Source organism: Euprymna scolopes, chromosome 7 (genome assembly GCF_053919585.1).
Source record: "Euprymna scolopes isolate OS-2025 chromosome 7, ASM5391958v1, whole genome shotgun sequence".
Classification (NCBI taxonomy): Eukaryota; Metazoa; Mollusca; class Cephalopoda; order Sepiida; family Sepiolidae; genus Euprymna; species Euprymna scolopes.
The window spans coordinates 134,596,283-134,615,205 of NC_136488.1; the positions used below are offsets into that span (position 1 = coordinate 134,596,283).

General features: G+C 33.9%; 1 long non-coding RNA gene across 1 annotated transcript; it reads right to left on the reverse strand.

Moving 5' to 3' along the window:
* Nucleotides 1–720: 720 nt before the first annotated feature.
* On the reverse strand, nt 721–18,167 carry LOC145279973 (uncharacterized). Its single transcript, XR_013868510.1, has 2 exons — nt 18,057–18,167; nt 721–4,508 (listed from the first exon to the last, which is right to left on the reverse strand). It is a non-coding gene; the product is annotated as an uncharacterized LOC145279973 (long non-coding RNA).
* Between the last annotated feature and the right edge of the window lie 756 nt (nt 18,168–18,923).

An 18,923-nucleotide genomic window follows, 5' to 3' on the forward strand; every position in this document is an offset into this window, starting at 1 on the left:
ATGCAAAGTGGAACGCTAGGCTATATTTTAGAGCTGTATACCTCCCAAGTGGTAATAAATTGGTGTGGCATTGAGAAGCCAAATTTCGCCCCAAGAAGCTATATTTTGGTATATGGTACTGACGACTGGCCTAGATAAAAAGTCAGTGCTACGGCAATCTATTTTTACATACGAATGACAGTATTCATTGGCTGTAATAGAGAGAGTGGAACAGGAACACACGAAAATCAGTGAAACCACCCAATTCTCATTGTACAACCCACTGAGGAAGAGGTACTATAACTGAAGAATAAAATCAAAGCGGCAGCTATGGAATGCCATGTCACATCCTAGACACATACAGTTTCCTTGCCAGCAGAGGAAGTGGAGATTGAAGTTTCTGAAGAACCTGTATGGCGGTCACACCATGAACGAAGATGCTCAGCATTGATGGCAGACTATTATTGATCGAAGGGGCATGTGAGTAAAAAGTAGTACAAACCGTGCCTTGTACAACATGCTGTCTGTTTCAGGAAATGGAATAAATGAGAAAAATTGGCTGCTCTTGCTATATATGGATTGATGGTCACGTGAGCTAACCATCCAATATGGAAATGAGATGCAGTCGGTTTTTCAAATAAAAAGTCTGTGTCAGAGAGAAGGGTGTCTGTTTGTCAGAGGTTCTGACAAACATGCACTGAGGTTTGATACTGAGAATTGCAAGAAGGAGAACAGTTGGGAATTCTTTCTTTGTTCTTTATTTTCTAATAATACCAACATATTTAACTGTATTTATCACTTATGATAGATTGGGAAATTATTGTCATTTCTGTATTTGAATGTTTTCTATTTTCAGTTTTTGAAGAGTTTGATTCAGAACAATCGTTTTTTTTTAAATAAATTAAAGTCTCCAAATAAATTAAAACAGTTTGTGGTATTTTTGTTAAATCTAGAAATAAATTAAAAGTCAATTTAGGGTATTTTTGTTAGGTTTAGAAATAAACTAACACAGTAAGTTTGGAATAATTTGAAATGTATGAAATATTATTAAATAAATGAAATTAGTAATAAATTGAGGTTGTGCTTCTATTATTAAGAAAGTAAAATTCTAAAATTGAATTAATCATTATTTGAAAATATGTTGTTTTTTATTTTGCTTGATGATTTTCTTTTTGTTTATTTCCTTATCTAACTGGTCACAGAATTGTTTATTTGTCTCATCAAGTCTAGTGAGTGTGGGAGCATACACACTGATTATACTAGGATGTCTTGATTTGATCAGAATATGCACAGCTTTATTAGGCATTTGGTGATTCCAAGTGGAATTGCTGGGTTGTTTTATTGAGCAATGTAATTCTGATGGCAAACCCTACGCTATGTATATCTGTATACTAGGGTTTTCCTTTTCAAAATAAGCAGGTGAAGTATCCTGAGGCCAGATTGTCCAGACATACCTCTGTATAAAGAAGTCTAAGACACTTAAAATAATGTCTGTACAGCATTCAAATATGTGTGCGCATATGTTTTTTTAAGGAACAATTTTGTGAAAATGCAGTTCCACAAAATTCACAAGGATAAGGCTTCTCACCAGTGTGTGTACGATGGTGTTTCTTCAAGGAAGAATTCTGTGAAAAAGAAGATCCACATATTTCACAAAAATATGGCTTCTCTCCAGTATGTGTTCGCAGGTGTTTTTTTAAAGAAGCAGTTTGCGAAAATGCTGATCCACACACCTGACAAGAATACGGTTTCTCTCCAGTGTGTGTTCTTGTATGTTTCTCCAGAGAAGAATTGCGAGAAAATGAAATTCCACATATTTCACAAGAGTAAGGTCTCAATTCACTATGAGTTTGCATATGTTGCGCCAAAGTAGAATTTGCTGAAAATTTAGCTTTACAAACCAAACAAGAATATGGTTTCTCTTTAGTGTGTGTGCGGGTGTGTATTTTTAAAGTTGCATTCTGAGAAAATCTAGCATTGCATATTTTACAAGAATATGGTTTTTCTCCTGTATGTGTTCGTGTATGTCTTTTTAAGGAAAAACTGTCTGTAAATACAGATTTACAAACTGTACAACAATGAAGGTTTTCTCCAGTGTGTATGGTCATATGTTTTTTCAATGAAGACAATTGTGAGTATACGCAATCACATATGGTACAAGAATGTTTCTTTTTAGTTTGCGTTTGCATGTGATTTTTCGAAGAAAAATGTGTGAAGGAAGATGCTTTACAAGAATCATGTTTCTGCATGGCATGCGTCTGTGTGTGGATTTTCAATGAAGAATTACACGAAAAAGCAGACCCGCATGTCTTACAAATACAAGGTTTCTCACCAGTGTGTGTTCGAGTGTGTACTTTCAGCGAAGATTTCTCGGCAAATGCTGCTCCACAAATCCTACAGCTGTGGGGCTTTTCTTTAGTGTGCGTCCGCATATGTATTTTAAATGATGAATTGTATGAAAATGCTGAACCACACACTTCGCACGAATATGGTTTCTCTCCAGTGTGTTTTCGCATGTGCACTCTTAACGAAGAATTTTCTGAGAATGTAATCCCACACACTTCACAGTTATATGGTTTTTCGCCAGTGTGTACACGCATGTGTTTCGTTAAGGATGAATTCTCAGAAAACGAAGTTCCACATAATGTGCAAGAATAAGGTTTTTCTCCAGTATGTGTTCGCATGTGTTTTGTTAAAGAAATACGTTGTGAAAATGAAGATCCACAAATTTGGCAAGAATGAGGTTTCTCTCCAGTGTGTGTAAGCATGTGTTTCTTCAACGAGCAACCTTGTGAAAATGAAGATCCACATACTTCACAATAATATGGTTTTTCACCACTGTGTACACGCATGTGTTTCTTTAGTGAAGAATTTTGTGAAAATGCTGATCTACATATGTGACAAGAGAAACGTTTATTTTCAGCAGGTGCACATGTGTGTTTCTGTAAGGTGGAATTGCATTTAGATGCAAATCCACCTACATTACAATAATAAGTGTTTGTGCCCATGTTTGATTTATTTGGTTTAGTTTTATGATATATTTATCTTTTTCAGGTTATTAAATGTCAACTGATCATTTTTAAGAAAAAGGTGTAATCCTTCATGTTCTTTATATCTTCAAATATTCAATATTGGCATTTAGATGCGTATCCACAAACCTTATAAGAATAAGTGTCTGTGACCATTTTTGGTTCGTTTGTTTTTTTTTAGTTTTCTGGGATATCAATGCTTTTCAGGTTATTAAATTTCGAATCTAATAATTTAAAAGAAAAAGGTGTGTACACTCATGTGTTTCTTTAACAAAAGATTTTGTAAAAATGCTAATCTACATATGGTACAAGAGAAACGTTTATCTCCAGTGCACATGCACATGTGGTTCTGTTAGATGGAATAGCATTTAGATGCGAATACACATACATTACAAGAATAAGTATTCTGACCAGTGTTTGTGCCCAAATTTAGTTCATTTCATTGTTTAGTTTTATGACATATGTACTCTTTACAAAAAGAAACAAATTTATAGGAGTATATATATATATAGCCGACTGTCAACTCTACAGTTGTAGGTTCGATGTCTAGCCACACTGATTAGTTGTGATACAACGAAACAATACTGTATGTGGATGACAAATAAAAAGCCCCACCTCTTTGGGTTGAGCACTTTGTAAATATATTTTCACCCGATGCATATGTAAGCAATTAAGTGAAGCCGATTATTAATTGGTTTTCTGTAAGTTCTTTATAACGTCAAATATTTATTCATGATGTTAAGCTTGGTTGTTTTGTTTTATGGAATACAAATCTTTTCAAGTAATTTACAAGAATAAGATATCTCGCCAGTGTTTGTACCCATGTTTAGTTCTTTTTACATATCAATCCTTTTCAGGTTATTAAATGCTGAATCTGATTATTTTAAAAAAGCAGCTGTTATTCTTCATACCCTTTATATCTTCGAATATTTAATTATAATGTTTGGTTATGCTGTTTTGTTTTATGGCATATCAATGTTTTTGGGGTATCCAATCCCTAATTAGGTAATTTGGAATAAAAAATATACTTAAAGTTCTTTATATCTTCAAATATTTAATCTTGATGTTAAGTTTGGTTATTTTCTGTTATGGCATACAAATCCTTTTAATGTAGTTTAATGCATAGTTAGCTAATTTTGGATAAAAGTGATTATGCTTCAAGTTCATTATATCTTCAAATAAATATTAATGATTGTATAATGGAGAAAGAATATTGTTTTTATTTTTGATTTACAGAATATGATTGATTTTTGCTAAAGGAAAAGGAAAAGGAAATGACATCAATATTTGATGCATTTACATCATGGAGCCAATATCTTCAGATAGGCTGATCTAGTAGAATCAGAAATGGTGGTCATGATGATGATGACAATGATCAGTACACGAGACGAAAGTTTCAAATTAATTTTGGTATTATTTCTTCTTTATCTGCTCTTTTAATTTTGCCAGAACTTGGTGCATTGATTGGTATGCATTTTTGATTCTTGTCCAGAATGTTCCCTAAATTAAAAAGCAAAGAAAACATATTAATGTGTAAATATGGATCAACCATTTTTCTCCAATACATGAAACTTTATTATTATTTATTTAAGACTTATAACTGTTTGTAAATAGTAATGTGCATATGAAAATAATTCTACGATTTTCATGCAAAGATTGACTCCAAGATTGACTCCAAGTTGTGAAGGCAGTGGCAGCAAGCATCATAGAACACTCTAGAGCATGGTCACCACTATGGCTATGACAAAAGAAAATTCTTATCATTGTTTTGACTCTTAAGTATATATCTGACACAGACACAACTGAAAACCACATCACTCTATATAAAAACATAAAATATCAATGGATACACATTCGAGAGTCAAAACAATGAAAAGAATATGCTGTTGTCCTAGTCATCACATCCTAAGTAGTCCTGTACATCTACTGTAATCTGACAGTCTCTTGTTGTAACAGTTATCCGTGCCACTGGATCAAGGCATCCAAGACCAAGAGAGTTTGTCCATGGCTACCAAGAGTAAGTGCACGCCAATAAACATGACAGCATGACATCATTACGAGGTCAACATGTAGTTATATGATCTAGGCTAAACTGTCCCTATCGGCAGCAGTTTCGTCTATACAGTTTTCAGTTTGCTGTCCAACATGGTTTATTCTTGTGTTGTTCCAAATTGCTGGGAAAATTATCCAAAAGGCTGTAAAGTATATATATTTTCTTTTCTTAAAGAGAAGGAACAAGTCTCAATTTGGATATGTGCCATTAGAAGGGAAAATTTTATTCCAACCAAATATAGTAATGTTATTTTTTAATAATTAAATGCATATTTAATTAGAATTGTATTCAAGTACATTCATAACGTTTGATAACATTGTTATTATAAATTGAAGAAACAATACTATTTACTGCTAATAAAGCAAATATTATGTTGATATTTTAAACTGTTTATTTTCTTATAAGTCTAAAAATGTCTATCAGGAAAGTTAAAAATTTAATTTAATTTTGTTTTAGCTTTTAAAATTGTAAACAAATAATTTTTACATGAGAATATTTTTCAAAATGTCCTCTTAATAATAAATAAAAACTTTCATTGAGTATTTCCAAATATTTAAAAGTTCTATATACTTTTCTAAAGACAAATCCGGTTGAAAATTAATCACTATGCAGATATTAATAAAATTAGTTGTGAACATTATACATTAAATTTCATTGTTTCTTTTTCGAATTATGAACAAATAATTTTTACATGCGAATATTTGTCAAAAAAAATTTTTTTTTAATTATTTACTTACCAACAAGGTCGGTTTTTAATGCAGGAAAATCTAGCTCCCCAAAAAGGAGCACTCTAGATAGGAAGAAAAATAAAATAAAAATTGTCTGTCATGAAGTATTTCTCCTCCACTGACCGAGGACAGAATAAATGAAGTGTAGCATCAGAACAGATATTACACTGTGATCTTGTGCCGAAGATAAATGTTGCGGAAGATAAATGTTACCAAAGACAAGATAAGTTACTAATGTTCCAACTGTGTTTTAACTAACGTTTTTCTTTACTTCAAAACAAAAGAAAACAAATATCACATTTAAATTTTCTGCAAATAAGTAGTTCTCCGGATATTAAGCAATGTTATTCTTTTATTGTTCGTTTGTATTTAAATTATTTGTTTGATTTCAATTTGTTGTATTTTATAGTTTGTTTTCATTCTTAAAATTATTGTTTTTAACTTTTAAAATTACTCGTTTGTGTTTAATGTCTTTTAATTCCTTGTTTCCTAAATCCATAGTTCAGTTTTATCAGTATTAAATTGTATATCGCTTTAAAATTACTTAATTTTACATAGATGATATATTTTATATTGAATAAAGTTCAGTTTAAGTATTAATCGAACTATATATTTTTTGTTTTAAATGTTTTATTGCTCTTTTTCAAATGGCCCTCATATAGCACTGACAGTCTGACAAATTTTACCTACATTGCCTGCAGACATTTTTCAGTTAACAGGCCTTCTTCTTCCTCTCGGTGCCTCAATTTATTCCTGTGCAATGAAATTATTCATGCACATGTCCATTTTAAAAACCCCATTATCAGTACTGACCTGTAAACATACACTTTTAAATTCCAGGTGATGAATACGTGGTGAAGCAACTAGTGGGGCCAAACTGGCAGTCATAGTCACAATCGTGCACATAAATGGTATCTGGACAAGTAACTATTCTTTTATTTGAGAGAAACAGGAAAGTTCAGCAGCATTAATAGACGACTGCCCACTCTAACATGGGGGAGGGGATGACAAAAGGTGTCTAAAACAAATACTTGCCATTCCTAGTGTTACGGTAAATGTTCGTGTCCTTATTATTTATTATTCTCTATTATTATTATTATACGTTTGTTTATAATAATTTACTTTTACGATTCTTTTTACGATTGCTTTTATGAGTCTTTTTACGTTTCATTTACTTTTATGGGTCTGTGTGTTTATCACTGTTCTTACATATACGTGTGTGGGTGTGTATGCTCTTACGTACAGTTCACTGTTATATGTGGTGTAGGTGTGTGTGTTCTTATTCTTCCACAGTTCTTTTGCCTTGGAAGTTTCCGAGACATGTATGTGCAAATGTAATGCGAACATACCTGATTGCCTTGGCCAGCAGATGATGCCTTCTTGGACAATGGTCTCCATTTTGCTGCGGAGTAGGTGCTGCAGACAGATTAATCAATGAACAACAAGATGGACTGAAGCTTTTATTCAAGGCAAGCCTACATCTAGGGCCCTGGTTGTTGAATCTCCCATCTGCTTTCTCTGCTGCCGAGAACCACTCTCCCCATGTAGTCATCAACCGGAAGCCTACGACCACAATTCCCATGTCACCCCTTAATTTCTGGTACATTATATCTAGGTCATTCAAGGTTGATGCCTATCAAACCTAACCTTCTGACCCTGCTAAGTCACTGATGGGAAATCAAAATATGCTTATGTAACTTTCGATTTCTAAAACTACCTATATAGCAATTAAGCTGGGATTTCCAATACTACACTAGTTTGGTCAGATTGCCGTGGTTAACAGATTCATCCTCATTATGGTTAAAAATACAGAACAACAAAAAAACTCAAACTAATCTTAGGAGCATAGAATATCCGAACACTATTGGAAAGAAGTAATATGCTAAGACCATAAAGACAGACAAAATTTGTTACAAATGAGTTACAGCATTATGGAATAGATATTGCAGTACTCAACAAAACAAGCCTCACTGGTGAAGGTTCGTTAAGAGAGAAAGGAGGTGGATATCGCTTATTTTGAAAAGGAAACCCCTAGTATACAGATATACATAGCATAGGGTTTGCCATCAGAATAACACCGCTCAATAAAACATCTCAGCAATTCAAATTGGAATCATTAAATATCTAATAAAGATGTACATATTCTGAGCAAATCAAGACATCTTAGTATAATCAGTGTGTATGCTCCTACCCTCACTAGACTTGATGAGACAAATGAACAATTCTGTGACTAGTTAGATAATGTCATCACATTCCTTTCTCAGAATGACAAACTGATAATCCTTGGGGATTTCAATGCAAGAGAGAAAAGTAACTACAAAATCTAGGAAGGAGTTCTCGGAAGATACGGTCAACAACAACGGACTGCTGCTCCTTAACAAATATGCAGAACACAGCCTCTGCATTACTAACACCTACTTCAGGAAAAATATAAAATCAGATGGATTTATCAGAGATTAAAATACTGTCACATGATAGACTTCATCATAATATGTAAATACGACATCAGTGATGTATGGATGGCACACATCATGAAAGTGCTGAATGCTGGACAGAACACAGACTTGTCAGGACCATATTAATTCTGCATACATCACCATCCCACAGAAAAAAGCCGAAGACCTTTAGAGCCTCATTAAACATTGCTCGGCTAAAAGATCCAGCCTAACTTTTAATGTCGAGCAGCAGTTTGACAACAAACTTCAAATAGGTCTTTTCTTGGTGGATGGTAATGTAAAATGGTACTTTTTCAAGGAGACTGTTTCTGAGACTGCTAAGGATGTGTTCATTAAAACTCTACTTTCAACCGAGTCATTGTTTGTTTCGTTCACCACACTCTTTTCTTCTACCTCTTCTTTTACAAACGTCCGTTCGCTTTAGTGACTAAAAATCGTCTGTCCTCCTGCTTTCCTTTCCTCGTTATTTATGGAACCAGGGTATGAAATTCTCCGAGATTCCACGAGACTTTTTTCCACATAAAAGCAGGCGGGTGCCATCTTGATTCTCAATTTGTGCTCTGCAGGCATAAATGCACAGCCACTTTAATGGTAAGCCACTTCTTTCTCCACACTCCCCTCTGATCTTATGATCACAGAGACGGCAGGGGGGGGGGGTGATCACCGCCGTCAGGTGCTTCTGCGAAGGGGGACAGTACTGCTCTCGTCTTCGCGTGCGCTTTCATCCACCACCTGATGGTCGGGGAAGGCTTCATCTCCATGGAGGCTACTGATATCAGAGTCACTGCTTGATAGGGATGGTGCAAACCAAAGCGATGGCCCACTCGTCTCAGAGTCAGAATCACTCTCATCATCAACTGGAGGTGGTACGTGTCGCCGGCCGTAGGTTCATAACATGACGGGGTACGCCATCAACCTGGACACACTGCTAACTCACCATATCGGTCACTGTGCCCTGTATATACTTGTCAGTACATCGGTTTCCTGGCGGCTTCACCCAGACAGCATCCCCTTTGGCATATCGATTCCGTTCTATCCCAGTGGACACAGTTGTATCGGGATGGATTCCTTTTTCTTGGACATGGTACTGATAGATTGTGTTTGCAGGCACCGCTCCTGGAGAGACACCATTCTTTGGCATGAGATTATACCAGTACACAGCTTCTGCGATGGTGCACTGCTTCCTGGCTGCAATTGTTTTGATGCTGTGATGGCTTCTCTCAGCTATACCATTGCCAGAAGGCACATAAGCGCATTTAAGCATCAGACCGCGAAACGTGTAGGCTCACAATCGATGAGGGTAAGGAAGTGGTTGCCACCATAGTGGGTGATGTCCATGCCCACTCTCTGCCACTTACCACACACTTCCCCTTTCTTCCATCGTGCTGGAGCTGGGTCGATGAATTGGCAGGCCTCGCAACTTTCCACCACTGTCCGGATATCTTTTTTTTCTACTCCTGGATCAATCATCTTGACAAAGTACAGTGTCTGCTTGATGCCAGGATGTCCACAAACGCGCAGCCGCTTTAATGGTAAGCCACTTCTTTCTCCACAAAGGAGGTTCTTGGGGGAAAAAGGCAAGAGTTTATGAAGAGTAGTTTGACTAGAATGATGAACAAAACAAGGAAGCCCTCAAGACAAAGAATATGCCCTATATTTAATGGCAGAACAATCGTTCTTCTGTATTGAATGGTAAAGCTTTCAAATCTCTGCAGACTGAAGCACAATCCGATTACATAAAATGCAAGACAAAAGGAAAAGCATCTAAAGCACTATGCTGATACACACAATGCCAAGAAATTTTTCCATTCACTAAAGACAATGTATGGACCTTCAATTTCAGGATACTATGCCTTACTATCTTCTGATGACTCAATTCTGATCAAAACCAAGAAAGGTTTTGTTGGCAAGAACACTTTAGCAATCTGTGCAACGTGCCATTTCCAGTCAAACTGTAGGGACTATCAGATCTCTCAGCAACTGATTCAGGATATCCTTTCTGAGCTACCAAAAATGATGGAAATCAAGGAATCATCCAAACAAACTTAGGCAAAATAGCAGAATACTTACTGAAATCAATAAGGCGGCAGGGCAGGCCCAAATGCATTAGAACCCTTTCAAAATCTATGGCAAAGCATCTGAGAGGCAGAAAAAATGTCAGACAATTTTTGAGGTGCCTTGATCATTTCCCAGCATGAAAAAAAAGTAGCAAAAATAATTGCAGAAACTAGAGGTATGCAACTTCTTTCCATCACCAGAAACTTATTTGGTAGAGTCATTAGTAATCAACTCATTACTGTCTCTGAAAAGAACTTGCTAGAGGCACAGTGAGATTTTAGATCAGGGAGAAGCAACATCGATAGAAGTACATGGAATAGAACATGCCTTTGTCTTCCTTGATCTTACTAAGGCTTTTGATAATGAGCAGGGAAGCCCTTTGGGCAGTGCTTAGACATATTGGATGTCCACCAAAATTTATTTTAATAATTACGTTCTTCCATGATGGCATGGCTGGACAAGTTGTCTATAACTTGATAGAGTCTGAGACTTTTGAGATCAGTAATGGAGTAAAGTAAGGCTGTGTATTAGCACCAGTACTCTTCAACATCTTCTATCTCATGCAGTGAAACACCGGGAGAAAAAGGTCTGGATGGTTCTATTTTTTACCTATGCCAGCTAAATGCTAAGACCAAGCATCTTCTAGACCTCATCCAAGAAGTTCTTTGCCAGTGGCTGTGCTTCAGTAGCATATGCTGAATCCAATCCGCAACTGATGTTAAACCGCTTTTCAGAAGCCTTCAGACTGTTTAGCTTTAATAAAACTGTGCTTCATCAACCTGCACCAGAAACAAGCCACTATCGACAACACTCAGATAAGGAATGTTGAACACTTTTAATATCTAAGAACCCTAACCCGATGCTCCTTAGACATAGAAATCGATGCACTGATCAGCAAAGCTAGCCAAGCTTTAGAAACAGTGCTCAGTCAGCATAATATATGCTTGAGTATAAAACTGAAAGAGTACAATGCAGTGGTTCTCCCCTCCCTTACGGATGTGAAACTTAGACGGTGTACTGTAAATACATAAAAATTTAGAGAAATTCCACATGCATGCTATATGTTCCATCTGAATGTAAAAGTCACGAACAAACAATAGGAAGAGGATGGGTTGGCCCGGCACTGCCCACCTCCAGAAGAGAGAGAGAGAGACTCCTCAGCTTCAAGGCAGGTTGCTCAAAGCAATTCCGTAGCTGAATATTTTGATGGAATCACTTTATAGTAGATACAAAATGTCTCAATTCTCGGTAAGAAGGACTGTTTCCGGTGAAGACAACAACACCTAAAAGTCCAGGCTTCCATAAAGAAAGACAAAGAATGAAAACCCACTCCTCACAAATTCGTTACAGAAACAATTGCCTCAACACTCCACTGATCTTTGCATGCAATAACAACACTGCCTCGTAGTTCACTACACACCATCTCCTAAGTGGTCTCCGGCCATCACCTTTATGCCAGTGAATGCCAACTAATTTATATACAGCTAAGCTCACATCTTGTCAATTATCACAGCTACAAGATCACGTTTCCCATAAAATTGCCTCACCATTTGCAGTGTTTCTTCCTTCAGATCAATTACTACCCTGCATGCCAGACACAAAGGAACCTTCTTACGTCAATAGCTAAGGTTAGTCTCCTTTTCATACCCACATCATTCTTGGAATCTGTTGACAGGATCGCATTACTAATCTCAAGCCAAATCATCAAACATAGAATGTATGCTCATCACGGTCCAACTTTGCAGGGTAGGTCATGTTATTCACATGGAAGAATACTAATGTGTTAGTTGTATGAAGAACTTCAGAACGGGAAGGGAAACTAGGGTTGCCCTAAAAAATGCTACAAGGTCACAGTCAATACTAATCTACAGTGGTGTAAACTTGCAACAAAGGAATTGAAAGACTGTGCCAGTGATCAATCTAATTGGCAAACCACTGTGAACAAAGCTACTGTCACATTTGAAGGTGTTTGCCCCCAGAAGCTCACTGCCACCAGAGATCAGTGACACAGCGAATCAACAACAGGGATATAAACTGCAGACTTTTGATACTGCTATTGTTTCAGATCCTGTATCTCCAGTTTTGGGTTGTACAGCCACCTCTGAAAACATTGATAAGTTTCCAAAATAAAATGTCCTCTTCAAACACAATGGACTACTAACACATCTAACACATGTTCTACTGGATCCTTTTTTGTAAGTGTTTGAATTTATACTAATTTTTACATGACACCTAAGTTTGTAATAATGTTTTCACCTGAAATGTTTTTAGATCACCTATCTAAACAAGCAAACTCCAGCAAGTCGATCAGCCTACAATAATGTTTTTTTTTTTACATCCATGTGTTGAATTGATGATATGCTGTTCAAATTCTCAGCATGTGGGTTGGATCAAATCTCTATTTTGTGAGTAATTACAGTAGAACCCCAGGATACGGTATTAAAAATTAGTAACAAAATACCATATAGTATATAATACACATATATATAATCAAATAACATTATAAATATCACTGTAAAGTGAGGCAAATTATTGTAACCAGGGGCCAGAAAAACATTGTATTTCACATCGTAATGTGAAAAACCATATCCTAGGGCCACCATATCTTGGGGTTCTACTGTAGTTGGAAGTGCAACCAAAGTGTTGATTCAGATTTGGTTTTGAAATAAAAATGATAAAGTTGATATATGTGTCACATACGTCTTTCTTATCATTTACCAGTTTTGCTTGTGAGCCATGTAATAAGCTTCTAGTATGCTTCCTCATTTCATTTCTTTGGAGATAAGGAAGGCCATAAGTTTCAATAAATCAGCAAATCATATTTGCACTTGATTGCTGACCAAAAGTCAACATAATTTTTTAAAATACAAAAAAAAATATCCTCATGATATCGAAAGTGTCATATTCCAAAAAAATCACGTAAATTGATCAATATTTATATAGAAATCATTTTTTATGATATTTGGCAAGTAATAGTAATTTGTAGGCCTTACAAGGCTGCTTTTGATCACTATTTATCTCTTGGTAGTTGAAATTGAGTTATCTCTCTTTATTTATTAAATATTACAAACATCATCCTCGGTTCCGCATAAAATTTGATTTCTTAGGGGTTCTTTTTTTGCAATTAGGTTGAATTCTGAACAAGAACCAAATATTTCAACAAACACATTTACAGTTTATCTTGTAAATAAAGTCTTGTAGAAATGTATTATCTTAAAAATATCAAAGACTTTGAAATATTTTACAATTTATTAGTTTCCTTATTTATTATATTTTAAAAAGTAGTGGGTCATTTTTATATACAAGAATGGGCCCAGAATGGGTAAAATTCCCCCAACAGAAAAGTTTTACTCCGACCTTATATTTTCTTACAAAGGTTAAAATTTGAAAAAAAGCAGCTTAAAAAAATCAGAAAACAAAACCTTTTTAGTTTAGTTCAAATGAAAAATCAATATGGCTGCCAATAAATATCGCATGAAAGCTTTGATAATCGTTCAAAAATCAAAAATTAACAAATTACAGGTAGAAATATATCCAAAAAGAAAAGTAACTTATCTTACCTTTGGTAACATTTGTTATATATATATATATATATATATATGTGTGTGTGTGTGTGTGTGTGTGTGTGTGTGTGCAAAGAGCAAATCTGGTTTAATCCTTCTTTCAGTGAACATATACAAAATAATATCCCTAAAGAATTTTACAAAATAATTGATAAGAACTTGCCCTCAGCTAATAGATTAAGTAAAATAATTAATAAGAACACAGTTAAGCTTTCATTCTCAACCACTTCCAATCTAAGTAAAACTATGAGTACAAATAATGGCAAAATAGTGAATAATAATAGAATTAAATGAGGTGAATTAAATACCGAGAAAAAATGTAACTGTAGAGTACATAACAAATGTCCATTGGAGGGCAATTGATTAAATTCTGAAATTGTGTACAAATGTGAAGTTAAGGTAAATAATAGTAAAAAGATATACCTAGAAAAAACTGAATGTTATTTTAAGCACAGATACCAAAACATGTAGTCGGATTGAATTGTCGCCCTTGAATTTTGATCAAATTCAAATCAATTAGCAATACACATGGAAGATAAAACGCTTTGGATAATTATGGATTTCAAGGGGGTTCTGCTAAAATCGTCATATTTTAAAAACCAAAGCATCTTAAGTTTTCAAACTACCACCGTTTTGTTAAAAAATGAATATACTTTCAAATTAATTAATAAATAATAATGTACATTATATATTTTAAGAGTTTTAAACAAATAAAATGATAAAAATGTTAACATCATAAAATGGCGTTTTTTTGTAATGATCCCCTCCTCCGTGATTTCTAAATGGTTGTACTATGTTTCTCTTAAGAACTTTGTGATGAAATTTGGAAATTAACTAGAAGAGATATCACTTTTAATAGATTCGGGTGCCTGAAATTCTTTAGACAACTCATTTTTTTGTTGTGTTAAAAAAAGACTTCAACATGACAAGTATGGAAAACATTTTTTTTTTTTAATTTCTTTGGACACCCACTGTTAAATAAATTAATCTTTTTATTATATTTATCCGTTAAAAATTAAATTTTAACCTGCTTTCTCTTGTGGTACTGAGAAAATAAAAATAATCCACTGAAAAAAAAAATTGTAAAAAAGACGAAAAAAATATATTGGGGGAGGGGAGATGTACTGCTCGCACATATGAAGCAAAAAAAATCATATTTCACATTTTCGTTTTTTGTTTTTTTTAAATCATGACACCTGGAAAAAATCGTTCTTTTTTAAAAATGTATATAAAAACGATCTGTAGAAGCAGCAGCAGCAGCATTAATATTAGCGATAGTATTACTGATATTAATGTTGCTACTACTGCTGCTCCTACAGATCGTTTTTATATACATTTTTAAAAAAGAACGATTTTTTCCAGGTATCATGATTTAAAAAAAAAAAATGTAAAATATGACTTTTTTTTTTGCTTCACATGTGCGATTAGTACATCCCCCCTCCCCCAATATATTTCTTCATCATTTTTACAATTTTTTTTAGCGGATTATAATGAAATGGACACTAATCTACCCAATTATATATAAAAAGAATGCAAAATCAGTATTTAAATATTTGTAGGAGGTGCTCAGTTTCTAGTTAAGTTTCTATTTTCTATGCCTCCCCACGAGGACAGTTAGACACAAGGTCAGTTTTTAATGTGAGGAAAATCCAGCTTCCCAAAAAGGGTCAATCTGAATAGAAACAAACATAAAAATTGTCCCGGTCATGAAGGACTTCTCCTTCACTGACAGAGGACAGAAAAGATGAAGTGTAACATCAGAATACTACACTGTGATCTTGGCCCGAAGTCCAGGTAGAGAAATAAAAAACGTCTTAAAGTGGAAAGTTTAACAAAATAATGTGTCACTCAGACAAGAAATGTAATTGAAAAAAAAAACAAATTTATCAAAACTTTATGAACGATTTGTTAGCTTTAGCAAAATGTGTTTTTTTTTATATTAAATAAGTGGGCAAAAAATACTTAATAAGTTTTCCAAATGTTATATTTTCTGTTAGTGACGTCACTAGTTTTAAATGAAATTTATTTTTGTCTATTTGTCATAATTCTGCTTAAGTTTCACACCCCTCATTTATGTAAGTTTACATATTTAAGAGTAATTTGATGTCCAATATCTAAGGCATAACATTTTAAAAAGTGAATAATTATGACCCACTAACTGTAAATATGGGTGTCAAACGCCATCTTAAAAAATCCCTTAATCCTACCTCCAACCTAAATACGAGTGGCAAGCCTCCTCCTCCTCCTCCTCCTCCTAAAACCTTCTTTAGCCCTAACAATAACGTTAATTCCTAGTGGCAAGCTCCTCACCAAAGTTCCTTAGTAAGTTACATATAAGTGTAAAAAAAACAGAAAAAAACAGATCCTTCTTTAATGAAAGGTGCAGTATTTATCAACCACAAAAAATAAATTGGTCAACTGTCCTGAAACGCTAGAATAGTCTCGAAATGGTGAATTATTTTACAATACATTTTTGTGAAACTAACCACTCTAAATTCTAAAATTGTTTTTGTTTTGTTTCTATCAAGTCTTCAGAGTGTTCACACATAATTTTCCTTAGCTCTATCATTAACCCAAAGTTAGAGTGGCGACCTCCCCACCGTCTCATAATTGCACAAAGACTCTCTTAAAACTACACATAATCGTCTTTAGAAAAAAAAGGTGCACAGGATTTATCTCCAAGAGAAAAAAATGATTAACTGCCCTAAAACGCTAGAATGGCTGAGAATGGGGAATCATTTTACATTAAATTCTAAAATAATACTTGTTTATTTTTCATTAAAGTTTTTAAAGTTATTCACACGTAAATGCCTACAAAGGTAAAATCACATATTTTGGAGAAGTGGTCAGATGGGGGGGGGGATAACGGAGGTATTAATCTACCAAAGAAATATTGCAATATATTCATCTTTAAACAGTCCTTGATTTCGATTTCGGTTATTTGTACATAAAATGCCTTATAATTCAGCTTTGAGTTCTCTAACTTCTTTTCTTTTAATGGATACATGGCGTTTTTAAGGAATTGCAGCATATTTATGTGCATTTACTGCAGATTATTTGGAAACCATTAATTTCTGGAAATGTTAGTAACATGTTCTAATTCCTAGCACAAAAATACATTTCTATGGTAAATTTCTTTGCTTAATCTTCTGTTTTAACAAAGATATAGAATTTTTACTGAAAAAGTAGTGTAAAAATGTGACAAAATGCATAGGGTCTTAAACGAGGCAAAAATATCCAAGCGTGTGAGGTACAAAAATAGTCATAATTTCCTTAATTTTTATTGGATTTTAAAAAATTTAAAAAGATTCTTTCTTAGCTCATCAAGCTCTTTCTATATATATCAACATTTAAATATTTTAAGCCATTTTAATTTTTTCATGTGTATTGCTAAATCAATATGGGCCCTCCTAGTCTCCTTTTCGCTTCCCTATAAAATGTAATTTTATTCATTAAAAAAACGGTACTTGTACAGTTTAGTCAACACATTAAAAAATGAAAATATCGAAAACAAGGTTATATTGCCCATATCCGTTATGGAACGATGTTCTCAGAAAAAAAATTCACTTAATTTCATCAAGTAGTTTTTTTTTTTTTTGTTGTTGTTTTTTTTTTTTTTTTTTTTTTACAGCGAAAAAACAATTTGTTATGATACCAAGCAAAATGTTCGATTTTTCGGAAGAAAAGCTGGAATTAAAGATGTGGCGGACTGGAGGGTGTATCCAGCGTTTTACATGGAGTTATCTCCCCGTTACGTTTATAAAATTCAAACAAAATTTAAAAAAAAAAAAAAAAAAAAAACACAAGATGTCTGTCTTCAACGCGCTCTCATAAAAACGTGTTTTTCCGCTGTAAATAAAATTAAAAAAAAAAAATTTTAAAAAAAATCGATCAAATTAAATGAAAATTTTTTTCGGAGATCTTCAGTCCAAAACAGATACGTACAATATAACTTTTTTTTCGATATTTTCATTTTTTTTAATGTCTTGCCTAAACTGTACAAGTAACAAAAAAACTACATGAATTTATATGATTTTGGAATAAAATATATTTGTTCCATGAGGCGTGAGTGCATCATAAAGATTTTTTGTTGATGTTTTTGTTTTTAAGACTAAATGTAATTCTAAATAAGCAACTAAAACGCTTTACAGAATCGTAAAATAAAGAAACTCAATTAACATTATACTTACTTTAATCCAAACCTTTTTTCTTATTTTTCTGCCCAAATAAGAATAGAATCAATAATTATACTAAGAAAACGTCTGACTATTTTAATTGTGAGGCTTTAGGTTCTCGTTAAAATTCAAAATGGTCGCTAGAAAGAAGCTCCGCAGAAAAAAAAAGCTGAGAGATAAAAAGTGCCGATTACTTTTTGAATAAAAAATAAAATCATTTAAATCTTATTTGTTTCAATATTTTAATTGTAGCTGAATGGAAGAACACCATCTTCGATTATAAGGATATTAACGTAAATCAGACAACAAACCCTCATAGTGAATTGTCCCGGACTTCTAATTGATTTTTTTTTTCTTGCATTTATTCTTATACATTTTTTTACGTGTCGTTTTTTTACAGTTTTCAAGAAATTTATTTACTTACAAAAAATACAAGGAATTTGAAGCGCAATAATGAAGAGATTATTAAACAAGGTTATTCCCAGACTCTGTGTTTTTTTACTTCCGGTTTCTGCTGAGTTTTCAGCTTCATGTTGAATGCTTAGGAAAAGTCTCTTCTGGTTAATGTGTACCACTTGGCTGTTTATCAGAATTGCAAAGTATTTTAAAACTGGTACACGAGGGACTGCCAAAATTCACCACAGAATTACCCCACTCTATATGTAACACGATGTAACTTTAGAAGGGCAAAATAATAGTAATATTTTTTTTAAAAAATTTTCATCGTACGAAAATAATGAAATTGCGAGACAAAAATCGTGTTTACATAATTCGCACTTTAAAATAACGTTCCCATGTAGTAGACATTCCGAACGTGAAAGCATACCCGTGTTTAATAAATCTAGCAAAAATCAACTAATGGTCAGATTTTCATTAAATTTT